The sequence below is a fragment of the Mesoplodon densirostris genome, chromosome 4 (genome assembly GCF_025265405.1).
Source record: "Mesoplodon densirostris isolate mMesDen1 chromosome 4, mMesDen1 primary haplotype, whole genome shotgun sequence".
Taxonomy (NCBI): domain Eukaryota; kingdom Metazoa; phylum Chordata; class Mammalia; order Artiodactyla; family Ziphiidae; genus Mesoplodon; species Mesoplodon densirostris.
This window is the reverse complement of record NC_082664.1, coordinates 147,889,160-147,905,249: the sequence shown is the minus strand read 5'-3', so window position 1 is coordinate 147,905,249 and position 16,090 is coordinate 147,889,160. Positions and strand designations below refer to the sequence as shown.

At 46.2% G+C, this 16,090-nt stretch overlaps 1 pseudogene; it reads right to left on the bottom strand.

Moving 5' to 3' along the window:
- Positions 1-10,715: 10,715 nt before the first annotated feature.
- LOC132488191 (zinc finger and SCAN domain-containing protein 20-like) lies at positions 10,716-14,236 on the bottom strand (annotated as a pseudogene).
- Positions 14,237-16,090: the final 1,854 nt, after the last annotated feature.

Here is a 16,090-nt window from a genome sequence, read left to right as displayed (position 1 = left end):
GGCTTTCAGTTGGGCCTACTTGGTGTATTCTTCAGCTCGGCTCCTATACCAAAATGCCACAGACTGGGGTCTTAAACAACAGAGATTTACTTCTCACAGTTCTGGAGGCTGGGAAGTCCAATATCAAGGTGCTGGCTAGGTGGGTTTCATCCTGAGGCCTCTTCTCTTGGCTTGTAGGTGGCCATCATCTTGCTGTGTGCTCACATGACCTCTTCTCTGTGCTCATGCAGAGAAATCTCTGGTCTCTGTTCCTCTTCTTATGACACCAGTCCTTTCAGATTAGAGCCTCACCCTTATGAATCACTTAACCTTAATTACCTCTTAAAAGCTCTATCTCCAAATACAGTTACATTGGGGGTTATGGGGGTGGGAGGGGGTATAATTTAGCTCATAGCATTTAGGAATTATTTTGAAGTAAGAAAAACCTAATAAATTTTCCAATGAAATGATTTTTTAAAATTAGTTTAATAAATGTAATGAATTTTGGAGAGATGTAATTAAACAATTTCAGACTCAAGATGTGATCCTTCTTACCATCGTCTGGAGTCTTCTTTCTAATGCTTTTCTTCCCCTCCATCGCCCCATGAGAACTGATTCTGTAGATTCATTTCCAGAAAAAGGTAATTTCTTCTTTGCTGTGCACCATTTTGGCTTAAGCTTCACAGGAACGCTCTGCTTTCAGATAGAAGAGGAAACCTATATGACAAATCAGGGTTTTTTTTTTTTCAAGAGAGTTGGATTACCAGCATAGCACTAGCTAAACTATATTATTTCACCAAGTAAAAGAGATGAATAATTTAGAAAATAGTAGAATTGATACATGAATTGAAAAGCTGCTCTTCTAGGGACTTCACTCGTGGCGCAGTGGTTAAGAATCCACCTGCCGATGCAGGGGATGCGGGTTCGAGCCCTAGTCCAGGAAGATCCCACATGCTGTTGGAGCAACTAAGCCCGTGAGCCACAACTACTGAAGCCCGCGTTCTAGAGCCCGTGCTCCGCAACAAGAGAAGCCACCGCAATGAGAAGCCCACAAGCAGCAACGAAGAGTAGCCCCCACTCGCCACAACTAGAGAAAGCCCACGCGCAGCAACGAAGACCCAACACAGCCAAATTAAAAAAAAACAAAACTTAAAAACGATAAAAGAAGAAAAGCTACTTTTCTGAAAAATACTGATACATCAGTCAGTCATGGTCCAGCCAGGAAGACTGAATCCACACCAGATAATTCAGTGGAGGGAATTTCATTCTGTGGTATCTGAAAGAGGATGCAAGGGAAGGTGAGGCCCTAAAGGAGGTGGTGGGTATGTTGCCCAGAGCCCAGGAATGGGGCCTCCCAGTGGGAACTGAGCACAGTGATCTTGCCTGGCTGTGGCTGGGGCCAGGGCAGGATCTGAGACTGCAAACAGCTAGACTGCAGGAAGTACAGAGAAAGAAGTCCCTAGGCTTCTCTCCTTCTACCCTCCAACATCCTGCCTGTGCCATGGCCCAAACCTGGCAGGAGCTTGTCAGCAAGGGAGCCTGGGAAATGCAGCAAGCAGGGTACGGGACCGGGATGGATCTGAGGACCAACAGGCAAATGACTGGCACCACAGCCAAACCTCCTCAAGCAAGAAAAAGGAATAAAATGAATAAAGAAAATAGAACAAGGATATCACAACAGATCTAGAGAACAAGAATTATAAGAGAATATAGTGTGCACAATATTAATTTGAAAATCTCAAGATAAACAGTTAATTTTCTTGAAAATATACATTGATTTTTATAAATTTCTTTTTTTAGTAGAAAATCTGAATTATCCAATAAGAAAGAAAAAACTATTCAAGGAATAATACCAAAAAGAATATTGGTGGGGGGACAATTTTGTAAATAATTTTTAAAAAACTTTTAAAGAACAGAAAATTCCCATGCTATAGAGACTATTTCACATAAAAAATCTAAAAACTCATTTTATGAAGGTACTGTAATCCTAATAACAAAACTTGGCCAAGAAACTGTGCTCAAACACAACACCACACTCTCTCAAGCTCAGGTTTTCACGCTAGACACTGGCCTCAACACTATACTCCACAACAGTCCTTTTATAACTAACATTTTTTTTCCAATGGGGAGAAATGTACTCATTTTAATGGATTCCAAAATATAGTATAATTTTAAATAAAATAGCCTAACAGGCATAGGTTATTAGAAACAGACACAAGCTACAAAAAGACTAAAAAGAAAGGATACACAAATAGCTTTTAATGTATTGGAAATAAATAGCTTCATTCTCAGTTGTTGTTTTTTATGATTACAAACCAGGAACATTTATATTGTTTATTCCCCATAGACAAACTATATTAAGATTTTGGTGAAAACACTTATTTTTTTAACATCTTTATTGGAGTATAATTGCTTCACAATGGTGTGTTAGTTTCTGTTTTATTCACAAAATGAATCAGCTATACATATATATATATATATATATATATATATCCCCATATCTCCTCCCTCTTGCTTCTCCCTCCCTCCTACCCTCCCTATCCCACCCCTCTAGGTGGTCACAAATCACCGAGCTGTGCTATGTGGCTGCTTCCCACTAGCTATCGGTTTTACATTTGGTAGTGTATATATGTCCATGCCACTCTCTCACTTCGTCCCAGCTTACCCTTCCCCCTCCCCGTGTCCTCAAGTCCATTCTCTAGTATGTCTGCATCTTTATTCCTGTCCTGCCCCTAGGTTCTTCATGACCCCTTTTTTTTTTTTAGATTCCATAAATATATGTTAGGCTATGGTATTTGTTTTTCTCCTTCTGACTTACTTCACTCTGTATGACAGACTCTAGGTCCATCCACCTCACTACAAATAACTAAATTTCGTTTCTTTTTATAACTGAGTAATATTCCATTGTATATATGTGCCACATCTTCTTTATCCATTCATCCCGTCGATGGACATTTAGATTGCTTCCATGTCCTGGCTATTGTAAATAGAGCTGCAATGAACATTGTGGTACATGACTCTTTTTGAATTATGGTTTTCTCAGGGTATACGCCCAGTAGTGGGATTGCTGGGTCGTATGGTATATAACCAATATTTTAAACACCCCTTTACTATCCTGAAATAAAAATTTACAGGGAATATTGATTGTTTACAAACCTAATATCAAAATCACTATAAAATATAAGGGAATAAAATACAAAAGAGTCTGTATTTCAATCTAAATGCTCATTCTTTCACATAATGAGGTAATCAGATGCTTGCATGTATGTAGTAAAATCATCAAGAGCAGGATAGCCATGATTATACACCCAGACTGGTGTGCTGCATTTGTGACTAACACCCAAGAGTCAAGGACATGATTTTTCTGAATTGGTGAACAACTCTTTGGAAAGTTCTAAACAAAAGAAAGTACCATTTTCTCCAGTTTTACACAGTAGTTGAGTTTCTGGGAAATTCAGGTGTATTAAAGCTGTGCAAAACTTTCCTTGTGTATTTGTAAAAAGTTAGGTTCAGAAAAATGGTACAGATGAACTGGTTTGCAGGACAGAAATTGAGACACAGATGTAGAGAACAAATGTATGGACATCAAGTGGGGAAAGCAGCAGGGGGTGGGGGTGGGATGAATTGGGCAATTGGGATTGACATGTATACACTGATGTGTATAAAATTGATGACCTATAAGAACCTGCTGTATAAAAATAAAATAAAATAAAATTTTAAAAAAGAGAGAAGGGCTTCCCTGGTGGCGCAGTGGTTGAGAGTCTGCCTGCTGATGCAGGGGACATGGGTTCGTGCCCTGGTCCGGGAGGATCCCACATGCTGCGGAGCGGCTGGGCCCGTGAGCCATGGCCGCTGAGCCTGCGCGTCCGGAGCCTGTGCTCAGCAACGGGAGAGGTCACAACAGTGAGAGGCCCGTGTGCCACAACAAAAAAAATAAAAAATAAAAAAGAGAGAAAAAAAGTTAGGTTCTAGGCACACATAATTGTAAAAAGGTTTTCCCCTACATCAGTGGTTCTCAAACTGTAATATGCATAAGAATCACCTAGGGGACTGGTTAAAACACAAACTGCTGGGCTCCGTTCCCAGAGTTTCTGATCAGTAGGAGTGTTACCCAGGGTGTTGTGAGAGAAGCAGACCAATAGGAGTTATTTCACACACACACACACACACAGACACACACAGACACACACACACACACACACACACACACGAGTACCTGAGGGAGCTGGGTCCACAGTCTCTGTAAGGCTGCTGTCTTCCCATCCATCTGCTGCTGGAGCTTGGGGCCCACAGGGCAAGCAGGAAGGGGACGGCAAGGACCAGCTGGAACCTGTCAACTCTCACTGTCTCCAGTCTTGATGCAGGTCACCTGCACGATTCATCACTGAGCTAAACACGCCCCCGGCCTAGGGGTGGGAGAAGCTTAAGGAGGATCATGGGAAGGTGGAGCAACTGCAGGCAGATAATCCACACTGACCGTGAGTCACAGCCGCACCTGCCCCATTGCCCAAGCGTAAAACCAGAACGGCTGCGGCTTCCCTTCCACCCACCACATCTCACTCAGAAACGTCTCTCGTGGCCCACTCTCCCTGGAAACACACAGGGGAGTGAATTCTGGGGCATGTGGTTCCGCCCAGCCAAGTCGCCACATTAAAAAGCCACCTTAAGTTTGAGGGTGGGGCTGGAGAATTTGCACTTCAGATAAGCTCCCGGGTGATGCCCACGCTGCAAGTCTGTGGACCAGGCTGAGGATCACCGCCCTCCACGAATGCCCGGCAGGACCCTCATGCAGGACTGCCTCAACAATTGTATTGCATCTACGTGGCCCCCGTCACCGCACACCGGGTGTGCCCCCAATTTTTATGACAAGCACAAATCCCCACCTCCAACTGCCAAAATGCTTCTTTGAGAATGGACATATTCCACAGGGAGGAACTCCCGGGGTTCTCTCAGCAATTCTAGGAAGATGCCCCAGAGAACCCCTTAAGGGACCAAAAGAAAATAAGCAATTCACGTTGACATCAGCACAGGATCCACTCTGGCCGTGGGACAGAAGACTCAGCAGCATGGACGGCAGAGAAAGTTCAGGAACTGTTTTGGCCTCACAAAAGCTCAAGGATACAAGGAAGACCAAGCAGCTATTTAGAGAGGATGAAAGAGGAGCAAGCAAGAAACCCTGCAAATAGCAACGTAGAGAAGGTGAGTAATTCGATTTGGGGCAGCTCTTGCATATGTGTGCTCAGAAGGATGTGTTCCAGAACAGAATGTGTCAAGGTGAGAAGGGCGTCACCAAGCCAGGGGAGGAGGCATGTTGAGGCGTGTCCAGGGGAGCAAGGGATACTTTTAAAGGCCGTGTCTTTAGGGCCTCAGCCCAGGCCCTTCTCTGGAACTGCCTCCCACTCTTCCAGGTCCTCTGAAAGTGTGAGTCAGCCACCCCTGCCTGGCCACAGCGGCTTGGCCCAGGGAGGGACGTGTGACCCAGGGACCCAAATCCTTTCACTAGGATGAGCCAATCTGAACTTCTCTCAGAGAATTTGAACTACATAACACAGAACTCCAGTCCACCAGGGAGAGTGGAGTCAGGGCCAAGGTCGGCTCCGCGTGGGCGGGACTGGGTTTCTGGGGAGCAGGAACAAGGGTCTGTGGAAGAGGCCACGCCTCGGAGACTGGGACACCTGTGGAGAAAAGCAGAGGTGAGAAAGAAACTGGCAGGCTGAGACAGGGAGACCGAGAGAGCACGGCACAGGGTGAATGAATGAAGGAAACATGGATCGCCCCTCCCACACGTGATCTCCGTGACTGGTTATTGTGAACGAGTCGAGTCACTGGAGGTTAGGGAGGGAAGCAGGTGTTCCCACAGCCGTGGGAGAAGGAGGTGATGCTACAGGTTCTGATTCTCTCAACTAGCATTTACTGAGCATTGCTGTGCGCCGAGTACCATGCTACATGCTGGGATAGGAGATACAGAGATATAGAAATATAGCCCCACTAATGGGGGAATTGGGGGGAACACCCAGAGAGGGAAGGGGTCGTGTGTTCTAGGAGCACAGAGGGCTGAGTATCCGCCTCCGCTTGGCTAGAGACCAGGTGTGATCAGGGAAGGTGATATTTGGATTGCATCTTTCCTTCAGGCCAAGGAGAAGGTAGGGTGTTCCAGGCAGAGGAAACAGCAAAGGAAAGGACAGAAGTGGGAAAAGGCATAGCTCCAGGCTGAGGAGCAAAGGAAGTTGGAACTGCAGCTGAGAAAATGGGCCGTAGGTGGTCAGCATTGGCCCTGTGTGCTGTGCCCAGGCGCTGAGCTGGGAGTCTCTCAAGGATTCGGAGTGAGAGGGCGGGTGGCCACGGCCATGGCCTGGAAGAGGGAGTGTAGGCCTCCTCCAGGCAGGAAGAGCGAGGGCATGTGATACAGCGCTCACACCTGCGGCAGCCTGCCTGTATAGCTCATCTGCTGTTCTGGATTCATTTCAGTGTAGCCAGCCAATGAGTGGTTTAGATCTTCTCTACCCAGTGCCACCCTTAGACTTGGGCAAAATGGATGCCATGAACTAAGCCAGACCCAAAAGGACAAATATATGATTCCACTTACACGGGGAACCTAAAATAGGCCAGTTCATAGAGACAGAAAACAGAATGGTGGTTGCCAGGGGCTGGGGGAGGCGGGCATGGGGAGTTCCTGTTTAATGGGTACAGAGTTTCAGTTTGGGATGGTAAAAAAGTTCTGGAGTTGGATAATGGTGATAGTTGCACAAAAGTGCAAATGTACTTAATGCCCCTGAATTGCACACTTAAAAATGGTTAGGGGCTTCCCTGGTGGCGCAGTGGTTGAGAGTCCTCCTGCCGATGCAGGGGACACGGGTTCGTGCCCCGGTCCGGGAGGATCCCACATGCCGCAGAGCGGCTGGGCCCGTGAGCCATGGCCGCTGAGCCTGCGCGTCCGGAGCCTGTGCTCCGCAACAGGAGAGGCCACGGCAGTGAGAGGCCCACGTACCACAAAAAAAAAAAAAAAAAAAAAAAAAAAAAAAAGTTTAAAAGGGTAAATTTTACGTTATGTTTATTTTACCACAATTTTTAAACAGTGGATGCCAGGGCTCCGTGCTTTGAAGGGCCGGCCCCTCTCCAACCCTCCTCTGCCTGCGCCCTTGTTCTATGGGCTTTCAGCATTCACAGGCCTGAGAGAGGCTGCCCTTCCCTAATGGGCTATGGAAGGGAGTCCACAGACTAACTTTGACCGTACACAATCATTCCCATATGTACTGACTTCACAGCCTGACCCCACATACGCTGTAGCTACCAACAGTTTGCACGGTTGGGAGTCAAACAGCTCAGGGCCCAAGTCCCAGCTCTGTGTTCAGTTTCCCCCTCTGTAAAATGGGCCTAATCATAGTAGCACCTCATGAAGTGACTGAAATGGGTAAATGAGCCCCTGCAATAACGTGGTTAGAGGCCTGACACACAAGAAATGTCAGAAAACTTGGCTCCTACTAGAATATTCACTCTGCGTTCTTGACTGGAGGACTGATTCTAGCTGTGTTGAAGAGAAGTGAAGGGAGAAGGTCATGTTCTCTGAGGGTGGTGCAAAGTTATCCAATCAGGTGAGTGGGAGCCCCCTGCCCTGGGCTGAGTCAGCTGGGAGGCCTGGGTCACGCTCACTAGACAGTGGTGTCTGCAAGTCCCATGTGGCTTATTATACTCTTTGGAGACATCAGTCTCACACAAGTCTCCGCCCTGGGGCTTAGAGTCTCATAATAAATTTGATTAAAATGTCTCTCCCTTTGACTGTTCCACTCACAGGATTCACTTAGAATTCATTTATCTAATGGGTTAATATTTTGCATCAGCTTTGGCTAAGCAGGATCAGTGCCCTGAGACTCAACTCCGGTGTTTCTTGCTGTCTGTAAATGAGAATAAGGACAGGTATTTTTGCTATGAGTTTCTTCGATAAAAATTTGGCAATGCATAATTTGTGTCACCTATTGAAACTTTTATAATAAGTGAATTTTATGCATCCCCAGTTATAACTTTTATTGTTTTCTTCTTGAGGGATTTTCAAGTAAATAGCTTCCAAAAGCCACCCTGCTTGTCTGGTTCAGATACTTTAAAGCCATAATTATGAGTTTGAATTGAGTTAAAAATAAGAGCCTCCAGAGCTTAGCTCATGCTGAGCACAGTGATAGGCAAAAAGGTAAATCAAAACACTTTTGAGCAAGAGAAAGAATGGCTACAGTTTCAAATAAAAAATTAGGACACTGTAAAAAATCATATTACATTTGGTTCACTGGGAGACATCTCCATGTGACTACTAACCCACACTTAACACACTGTTGTAAGTACTCCATGTAGGAGTACTAACAGCAAACGTTACTTAAAGCAACTAACATGTCACATTGCTCTAAGGACAGTAAAATACATATGAAATATCTACAATCTCCAGCTCAACTTTCCCTTATTTTGCTAAGGGGAAAAACATATGTGAGATGAAATTGTATGGATATTATATTTGAATCTTCTGGATCATTCCAAAGTATGATGGCAAATTTTCTAAAAGGAAATCTGGTTACTTCCAAAGTATTTTTATAATGCAGAGCTACACTAGGTTTTAGTATGATGAATTTCCACCTAAGTGAAGACTTTCTCATTGAAAAGAGTGAAATTATTGAAAATATTCCATATCAGATTTATTTCCTGGCTATACAAAAATCTCTAAGCTGATTTCTGGGATACTTTTGTTGTTGTTGTTTGTTTGTTTGGCCATGCTGCACAGCTTGCAGGATCTTAGCTTTCCAACCAGGGATTGAACCCGTGCCCCCTGCAGTGGAAGCGCGGAGTCCTAACCACTGCACCACCAGGGAACTCCCAGGGTTACCTGGAAAAACCATCTCCCAAAATAGGCTCTTTGAAAAGTCTCCTCGATGGCAGCAGATTGACATCCTTTGAAGGGATGTCAATCCCTTTTTGGAAAGGAGATACTGGGCAGAGTCACCTCTTGTGGATAAGGGAGGTGATCAGTCTAGACAATAAGCAAGCTGTCTTTTCTGTCGGTGTTTATCAAGCCTTCCCCACATGTATCTCTGTGTGTTGGAGATACACGGACACGAGGCTTTCTAAGGCGGCTTGAAGACAGTTCTTAAAGGAAAACCCAAAGGATGTCTTCGACAATGGCAACAACATATAAAGTCCACAGTGCATCAAAATGACTACTTTTGACAGATACTTATTTAGATAAGTTATGTTTTTTTAAAGAAAGGCTAATTACTTCATAATCATGCTTTATAAATCTACTTAGATAAAATTGTACTATGTGTAGATTGTGTTTTGTTTTATAATTGATGGGTTTCTGGAAAGTTGTGGAAAATACTTTAAAATCAAACACACAAGGAAATTATTTTAAGAGGGAGAAACTGTGTTCCATTTATTTCCAAGCACCATTTGCTGTGTATGTCAGAGGCCCTCAGGGACTCTGCTCCCAGAGGGATGCCCAAATCTCCAGAACCTGTTGACCTGCTCTCGGCCTCCCCCGTAGGACCTGGACACCTGAGCACAGACAGGAACTAGTGAGCTTGTCAGAGGCAGGTGATATAGCGGTAAATCCTCCAACCAGGAGTCTTCTTAATCAGCGCCATGGTTCCTAGTTATTGCTCTGGACATATTTACAAACAGAAAAGACTTTTATTATTACCCTGGTTCACGATCTTCTAGACCCGGTCTCACACTTTTAGGATACAGTATGAGCTTTAAAGCTCTGCAGCAGCCCTGCTGGCAGTTTGGAGTAATTCAACCATGCAAAAATTCTACTTAGGTTGAATCATGAAATCACTATTTTTTTTTTTTTTGAGGTACGCGGGTCTCTCACTGTTGTGGCCTCTCCCGTTGTGGAGCACAGGCTCCGGACGCGCAGGGTCAGCGGCCATGGCTCACGGGCCCAGCCGCTCCGCAGCATGTGGGATCTTCCTGGACCGGGACGTGAACCCGTGTCCCCTGCATCGGCAGGCAGACTCTCAACCACTGCGCCACCAGGGAAGCACTAAATTGCTAGTTTTATAGACCAAAAATGGCAGTCTCCCATGGTTCAACCTAATATGTTGGAGGAAGAGTAGGGTATGGTTTAGAAAGTCAGCCTTTAGCATCGATCTTTCCTCCTTTTCCCTCCTCCAAATAACCCAATAGAATGCTTTCCTCTCAAGTAACTCCATGTAAATCTAAGACAGGGGATGTAGGGAAACACAGACAGTTCCTAGGTTCCAGTCCTCCCAGAGGGAGAACAGGGGAAGACCTTTAGAAATGTATTTAGTTCATAAATAAATCCCTGTCTAGCTGCCCAGTGCTGGGAGGAAACTGCTCAGCCACTGCTGGTTCTACATCATTAATGCCATCACCACGGGAGGGCAGAGCCGCCTCCGTCCTGGAAGGATAAGGATCTCACCCTCGCATTACCATGCTGTGAAAATTAAGGCACAGAATCACAGTGAAGACACATTGAGATGGTGATACAGTCAGATTCAGAACTAGTCTCTGAAACCTCTGGAAATCAGCTTCCATTTTAACAGCACGGACAGGAAAGCCTTGAGTGGTATTTCATAAGCCCGGTGGGTACTGAGTGAGAGAAAAAATACGGCCTGTTGGACTGGGATTTGAGCTCTCTCTCCTTCTCCTGTGGGTGTCATGGTATAGAATCAAGGGCCATACAAACCTGTTTTGGGGGTAGATTCTGCAGTGTTTTCAAGATAGGTCCTCTACACCTAGAGTCTCTCCCCGGCGTGGGCTCTCTGATGTAAACTAACACGTGAGCTATTGTTGAATCGGCTCCCACACTCAGCACATCCATAGAGTTTTTCTCCCGTGTGGATTCTCTGGTGAATAATAAGACTTGAGCTCTGATTGAAGCTCTCCCCACATTCCCCGCATTTATAGGGTCTCTCTCCAGTGTGGATTCGCCGGTGGGTAATGACGTTTGAGCAGTCACTGAAACGTTTCCCTCATTCCAGACACTCATAGGGTTTCTCTCCTCTGATGGCTGGTGAGAGTGGAACCCTTACTGAACGTTTTCCCACGCTCGGAGCACTGGTAGGAGTTTTCGCCAGTGTGCGTTCACCAGTGTGTTGCGAAGTGCGAGCCGTTGGTGAAACTCTTTCCACACTCGCTACACTTACGGGGTTTCTCTCCCGTGTGGATTCTCTGGTGCATAATAAGGCCTGTGCTCTGCGTGAAGCCTGTGCGGCACTCCCCACATTTATAGGGCTTTTCTCCTGTGTGGATTCTCTGGTGTGTGATGAGGTCAGAATGATCACTGAAGCCTCTCGCACACTTGGGGCATTTGTAGGGCTTCCCCACCGTGTGGATTCTCTGGTGGCAAACCAGATATGAGCTTTGGCTAAAGCTTTTCCCACATTGGCCACATTTATACGGTTTCTTTTCTTCAGTGTGGGCTAATCCGTGGACAGATAAGTGTGAGCTCAGGCTGAAATGTTTTCCACATTCACAGCATATATTGGTTTTTTCTCCAACATAGGTTCCCTGAGGACCTATGAATTTACCTAAGTCTCTTTCTGGAGGAGAAAGCGACTCTTGTCCATCTTCTAAGGATATTTCCCACTGCTTCTCTGCCCCATATTCACTTTCCCAATCTTTCTTCCAGTTGAGGTATTGGGAAACATCCATGTTGGATCTTCCTAATAACACCCCAGGTAGTTTTACTGCCTCTGAAATGTCCTGGCTTGAATCCTCTTCATTCTCTCTCCTTGTTTCAAGATCTGAAAGAATGAAATGAAACTGCAAAGGTTACCTATTTTCTGATTCAGAAGAATGGAAACAATGTGAAAGAGGTCCTTACTGGTCACTTAAAAACAAGTTATTGGTGGTGACAGACCTTAATCAATTTTCCATTAACCAGGAACAAATAAGCTGGAATATGGCTGAACCATCGTCAAGACCAGCAGACATCCAGGCCTCACTCACTCCCCCAGCTTCTAAGCAGGAAGGTCATGTGGAGAAAGGCTGGTGGCAGGTCCAGGCGCACTTCTTCCTCTTCAGTCAGAGTGGCTCCCCGCTCCTCAGAGGCTCTGTCCCCAAGCTCAGCTCCCCCCTCCTCCCATCACCTACGAACTGGCAATCGGTACTAAAAAGCCACCTTTCTCTTCCTGATACTGCCTTCTAGGTAGAGGGACGCGCCTTAGAATAACTCTCCTGGCCATTCTCCATCCCCTTCCTTACAGGTGGGAGGAAAGACTTGCTTGGTTAACAAGCAGTTGGTGTACGTGGCTCAGATCAGCAGTGAAGGCTCTATCCCTGCAGGGCAAGGCGGTGGTTGTCCAGTGCTGCCTGTGGCTCAGTTCTGGGGCTCTGTGTGACCCCACAGCTAAGCCACACCCTCAAGAGCTCCACCATTTAGAAAGCTGCCATTTTGATCTCAATGTCTTCCTCATGTCTCTCTCAGTCGGTCTAGAACCTGAGCAGGAGAAGAACAGTTCTATTTATCAGATCGCCTGAAATTCCAACAAAATGACTGAGCCCCACCACGGAAGGGAGCTCATCTTAATCATGAGAAGTTCACCCCTCCAATAATCTAAGGTTGACTGTAGTTTTAATTTGGGGTCATCCATGTTCCCTTTTTCTACTAACCTGGTTAAGTGATAGTTAATTAAAATTATAATTCAGATAGAAATTTAAGAGAGAAATCATAAACACTAATACTTTGTTTATAGCTACATATTCCAAGGTAACTAAAGAGACCAGGCTTTCTTTTCTGTTCTTCTCACAACTCCTGTGGTTTCAGCACCACAGAACAATAACCAGGGAAGATCAAGTGCCTGGGTTCCTCTCCCGCCCTTGCCCAGTGCTGGCTCGTCCATGTTCAGAATTCCAGGTCTGACTTCTTTGTTGGTAAGATACTAGCTTTCACTCATTTCCCACCTGCACAGGAAGTTTTCCGAATTTCCTTGAAATCCTGGAGACTGTCCTTCCAAAGTTCTTCACTTCCCTCCAGACTTGAGACCCCATCTGACAGGGGAACTGGAGGTCCTGCCCAAGGAAAACCAAGAAGGGACATGGGTTTCTTATGTAATTTGCCTTCTGTTCTCATATCTGGAAGTGGTAGGTGGGATGAGAATGGAAGCACGTCTCAGAAAGGTCTAGTTTTCAGAAGAAAAAGTTAATGACTTAGGAAATTTTCCCCCTTAAGTTCAGCATACAGGGCAATGTGCTTATGTATTTTAACAATAATTGTAACAACGATGACAATGAGAACTAACATTTGCTGAATGCAAACAATGTAACAATCCAGGGAGGTAGATACCATCACTGTGTCCATTTTGCAGATAAGAAAATGGGGGCTGGGTGTTTAACCAATGTACCCGGGAACAGACATGTCTTTAAAGTGGCAGATTGTTATATATAATATATGCAGAGTTCACATCTATGGGGCACTTCAGGTGGAAACAAACAACTGAAACTTTAAGTAACTCTCCTGTTTCTCTAATATTGTTACTAAAAGCAGGCAGGGAGATCCCTTTGCTGTCGAGCAGAGCAAAACCCTCAAAATCATCTTCCTGAGTCACCCTGGACTATTGGTTTCTATCAGTATTTAAAGGTAAACTGCAAACAGTGTTCTGCTATAGAAATCAACAATTTTCCTCCTGACAGGGCCATTCAGATACAGACTAGTGATAGCAGAGTGACAGACGATAAGCATGTCTCCTGATTCAAGGTCCCTAATCTTCCCGTGGGGCTTCCTCTCTCCCACTGTTCTGAAGTGCACTTCGGGGAAGAGAGCTTACCATTGGGATACCCCCTCAAAGCCTGGGGGCCGAGGCTCCCGAGCTCCTATTGGGGCTCCTCTGTCACCTCATTACCATCCTGTCACTACCTTCTGGTTCTCTATGGAGTCCCCTCTAGTCCACAGAACGCCTCCTGCCACCTCAAAGGCATCAAAGGTGTTGGCCAGGGTCCAGGGACTCACCAGGGCATCCATCTCATCGTAGAAGGGGCAGGTGCCTGGAGTGTGGGTGCTCCTGGCTTTGCGGTAGTTAGTCTAGAGGTTTTTGAACCGGTAGCGACACTGCTCCAGGGTCCGCAGGAAGCCCTGTTCCCGCAGCCGCTCAGCCACAATCCGGTACACCTGGCGGTTCCAATGGCACGTACGGAGCTTCTCATGAATCCAGGACTCACTGCGAATTCCCAGGAAAATCTTGGTTTCCTCGTAGCCCCAGTGCAGCCCTGCCACCTTCTCATCCTCCAGGCCCTGCCACTCCAGCTCATCCCCCATCTTGGCTTTTCTCAAGATGGGCACCTGGCCAGGCCTGACTCTGCCCCAACCCACCAGGGAGTCTCACACTCTCCTTCCCTCTGGAGTGCTGAAGACCTGGGCTCTGTGGCTTTTCTTCCTGCTCCACGTGGGAGCTCACACAGGGTCTGTGGGTTGAAAAGGCTGTTTGCAGGGAGACAAGAAGAAGACATAATGGTTGGGTGAATCTAGTAATCCCAACCACTTTATATGCCAGGGAGGGGAGATATTAATTTTTTTTTTAAGTCCAAGGGACGGGGGGCTTCCCTGGTGGCGCAGTGGTTGAGAGTCCGCCTGCCGATGCAGTGAACACGGGTTCGTGCCCCGGTCCGGGAAGATCCCACATGCCACGGAGCTGCTGGGCCCGTGAGCCATGGCTGCTGAGCCTGCGCGTCCGGAGCCTGTGCTCAGCAACGGGAGAGGCCACAGCAGTGAGAGGCCCGTGTACCGCAAAAAAAAAAAAAAAAAAAAAAAAAAAAAAGTCCAAGGGTGGGCTTCCCTGTGGCGCAGTGGTTAAGAATCCACCTGCCAATGCAGGGGACATGGGTTCAAGCCCTGGTCTGGGAAGATCCCACATGCCCAAAATTAATTAATTAATTTAAATAAATAAATAAATGCAATGAGTGGGACAGGGAGGAGAGAAAGCAAAGGAAGAACTAAGCTACCATTTACTGAACACCAGGCACTGCACTGGAAACTTCACATTTCCTCAAAATTCCCGTTAGTATGCAGCAGAGCTGGGATTTGAACTCAGGACTGTCTGAATCTGAAGCTTTTGTTTTTCTCCCACTACACAATCCTGCATACCATGAGGACGAGATCCAGATACCGAAAGAAGGAAATAACCATTACTTTTAACACAAACAAGCAATCTTAGAGTCAAGGAAAAGAATGACTTAATACAACCCCTCACTACCTCAGCTGTGGCGCTGCCTTACACAAGGAAGGAGATTTGGGCAACATTTTTCAAGCTGATGAAATTTTGGAGCCTAATCTATAAAGTTACTGGGCCTGCCCGCTGGGTAAAATTCCTATGGAATTTCCAATAGGTAAGAGAATTGGTGCAAAGGGCCCGACTCAGTAGTAGAAGGTGACCTGAGTAAGAGGAATGTCTGGCCCACCTGGGAGCCGCTCATGGCCCCCTGGTCACAGCTGTGCTCCGGAGAAAGAGCCAGAGCCTGAGGATCAGGCAGGCCTGGGGGGAGAGAAAGGAGCCATTAGAGGGAATACCCCAGGGACCAGCCCAACTGGTTTGTAAACAGAAGAGTCTTCCTCCTTCTCTTAGTGTCTGCTTTGTCCCATCAAAGAAGGACTGGTGAAAAAGCAAAACAACACATTTCTCAAAGGAGAGTCCCAGATTTCCCTTCCATATCCATCCACATTACTGACTGTCAGCGTTTTATGCTTTTCTTCTTCAGTTTTGGTAACACATGTGAATCATCTGAATTGGTCTGGGGACACATACTTGTTTTGAGAATTACTGCACTCTAGTTTAGCCCTACCTTGTGCCTTTCCTACCACCCAGGCCTAAAACTGGTACCCACACCTTACCTCCTGGGACCAGTAAGGTCTCACTCACATAAGGAGAGGTGCCACCAGCTCTGCTGTGTAGTTTTACAAAACATGCCGACCAAGGTTCTTCTTCCCTTTGGAGGTGCCTGTTGAGGACCCCACAGATTCATGTGGTCAACCTCAGTTTATATGCCACATCCTCCCAGGGAAAGGAGCTGTACCCTCTACCCTACTTCCTGCACTCAGGGAGGGTTTCGCGCCCTCACCACAGAGGGTCCCTTCTCCCTCCCTACACTGCAGCTGCTTACCACTCTCGTGGAAGGG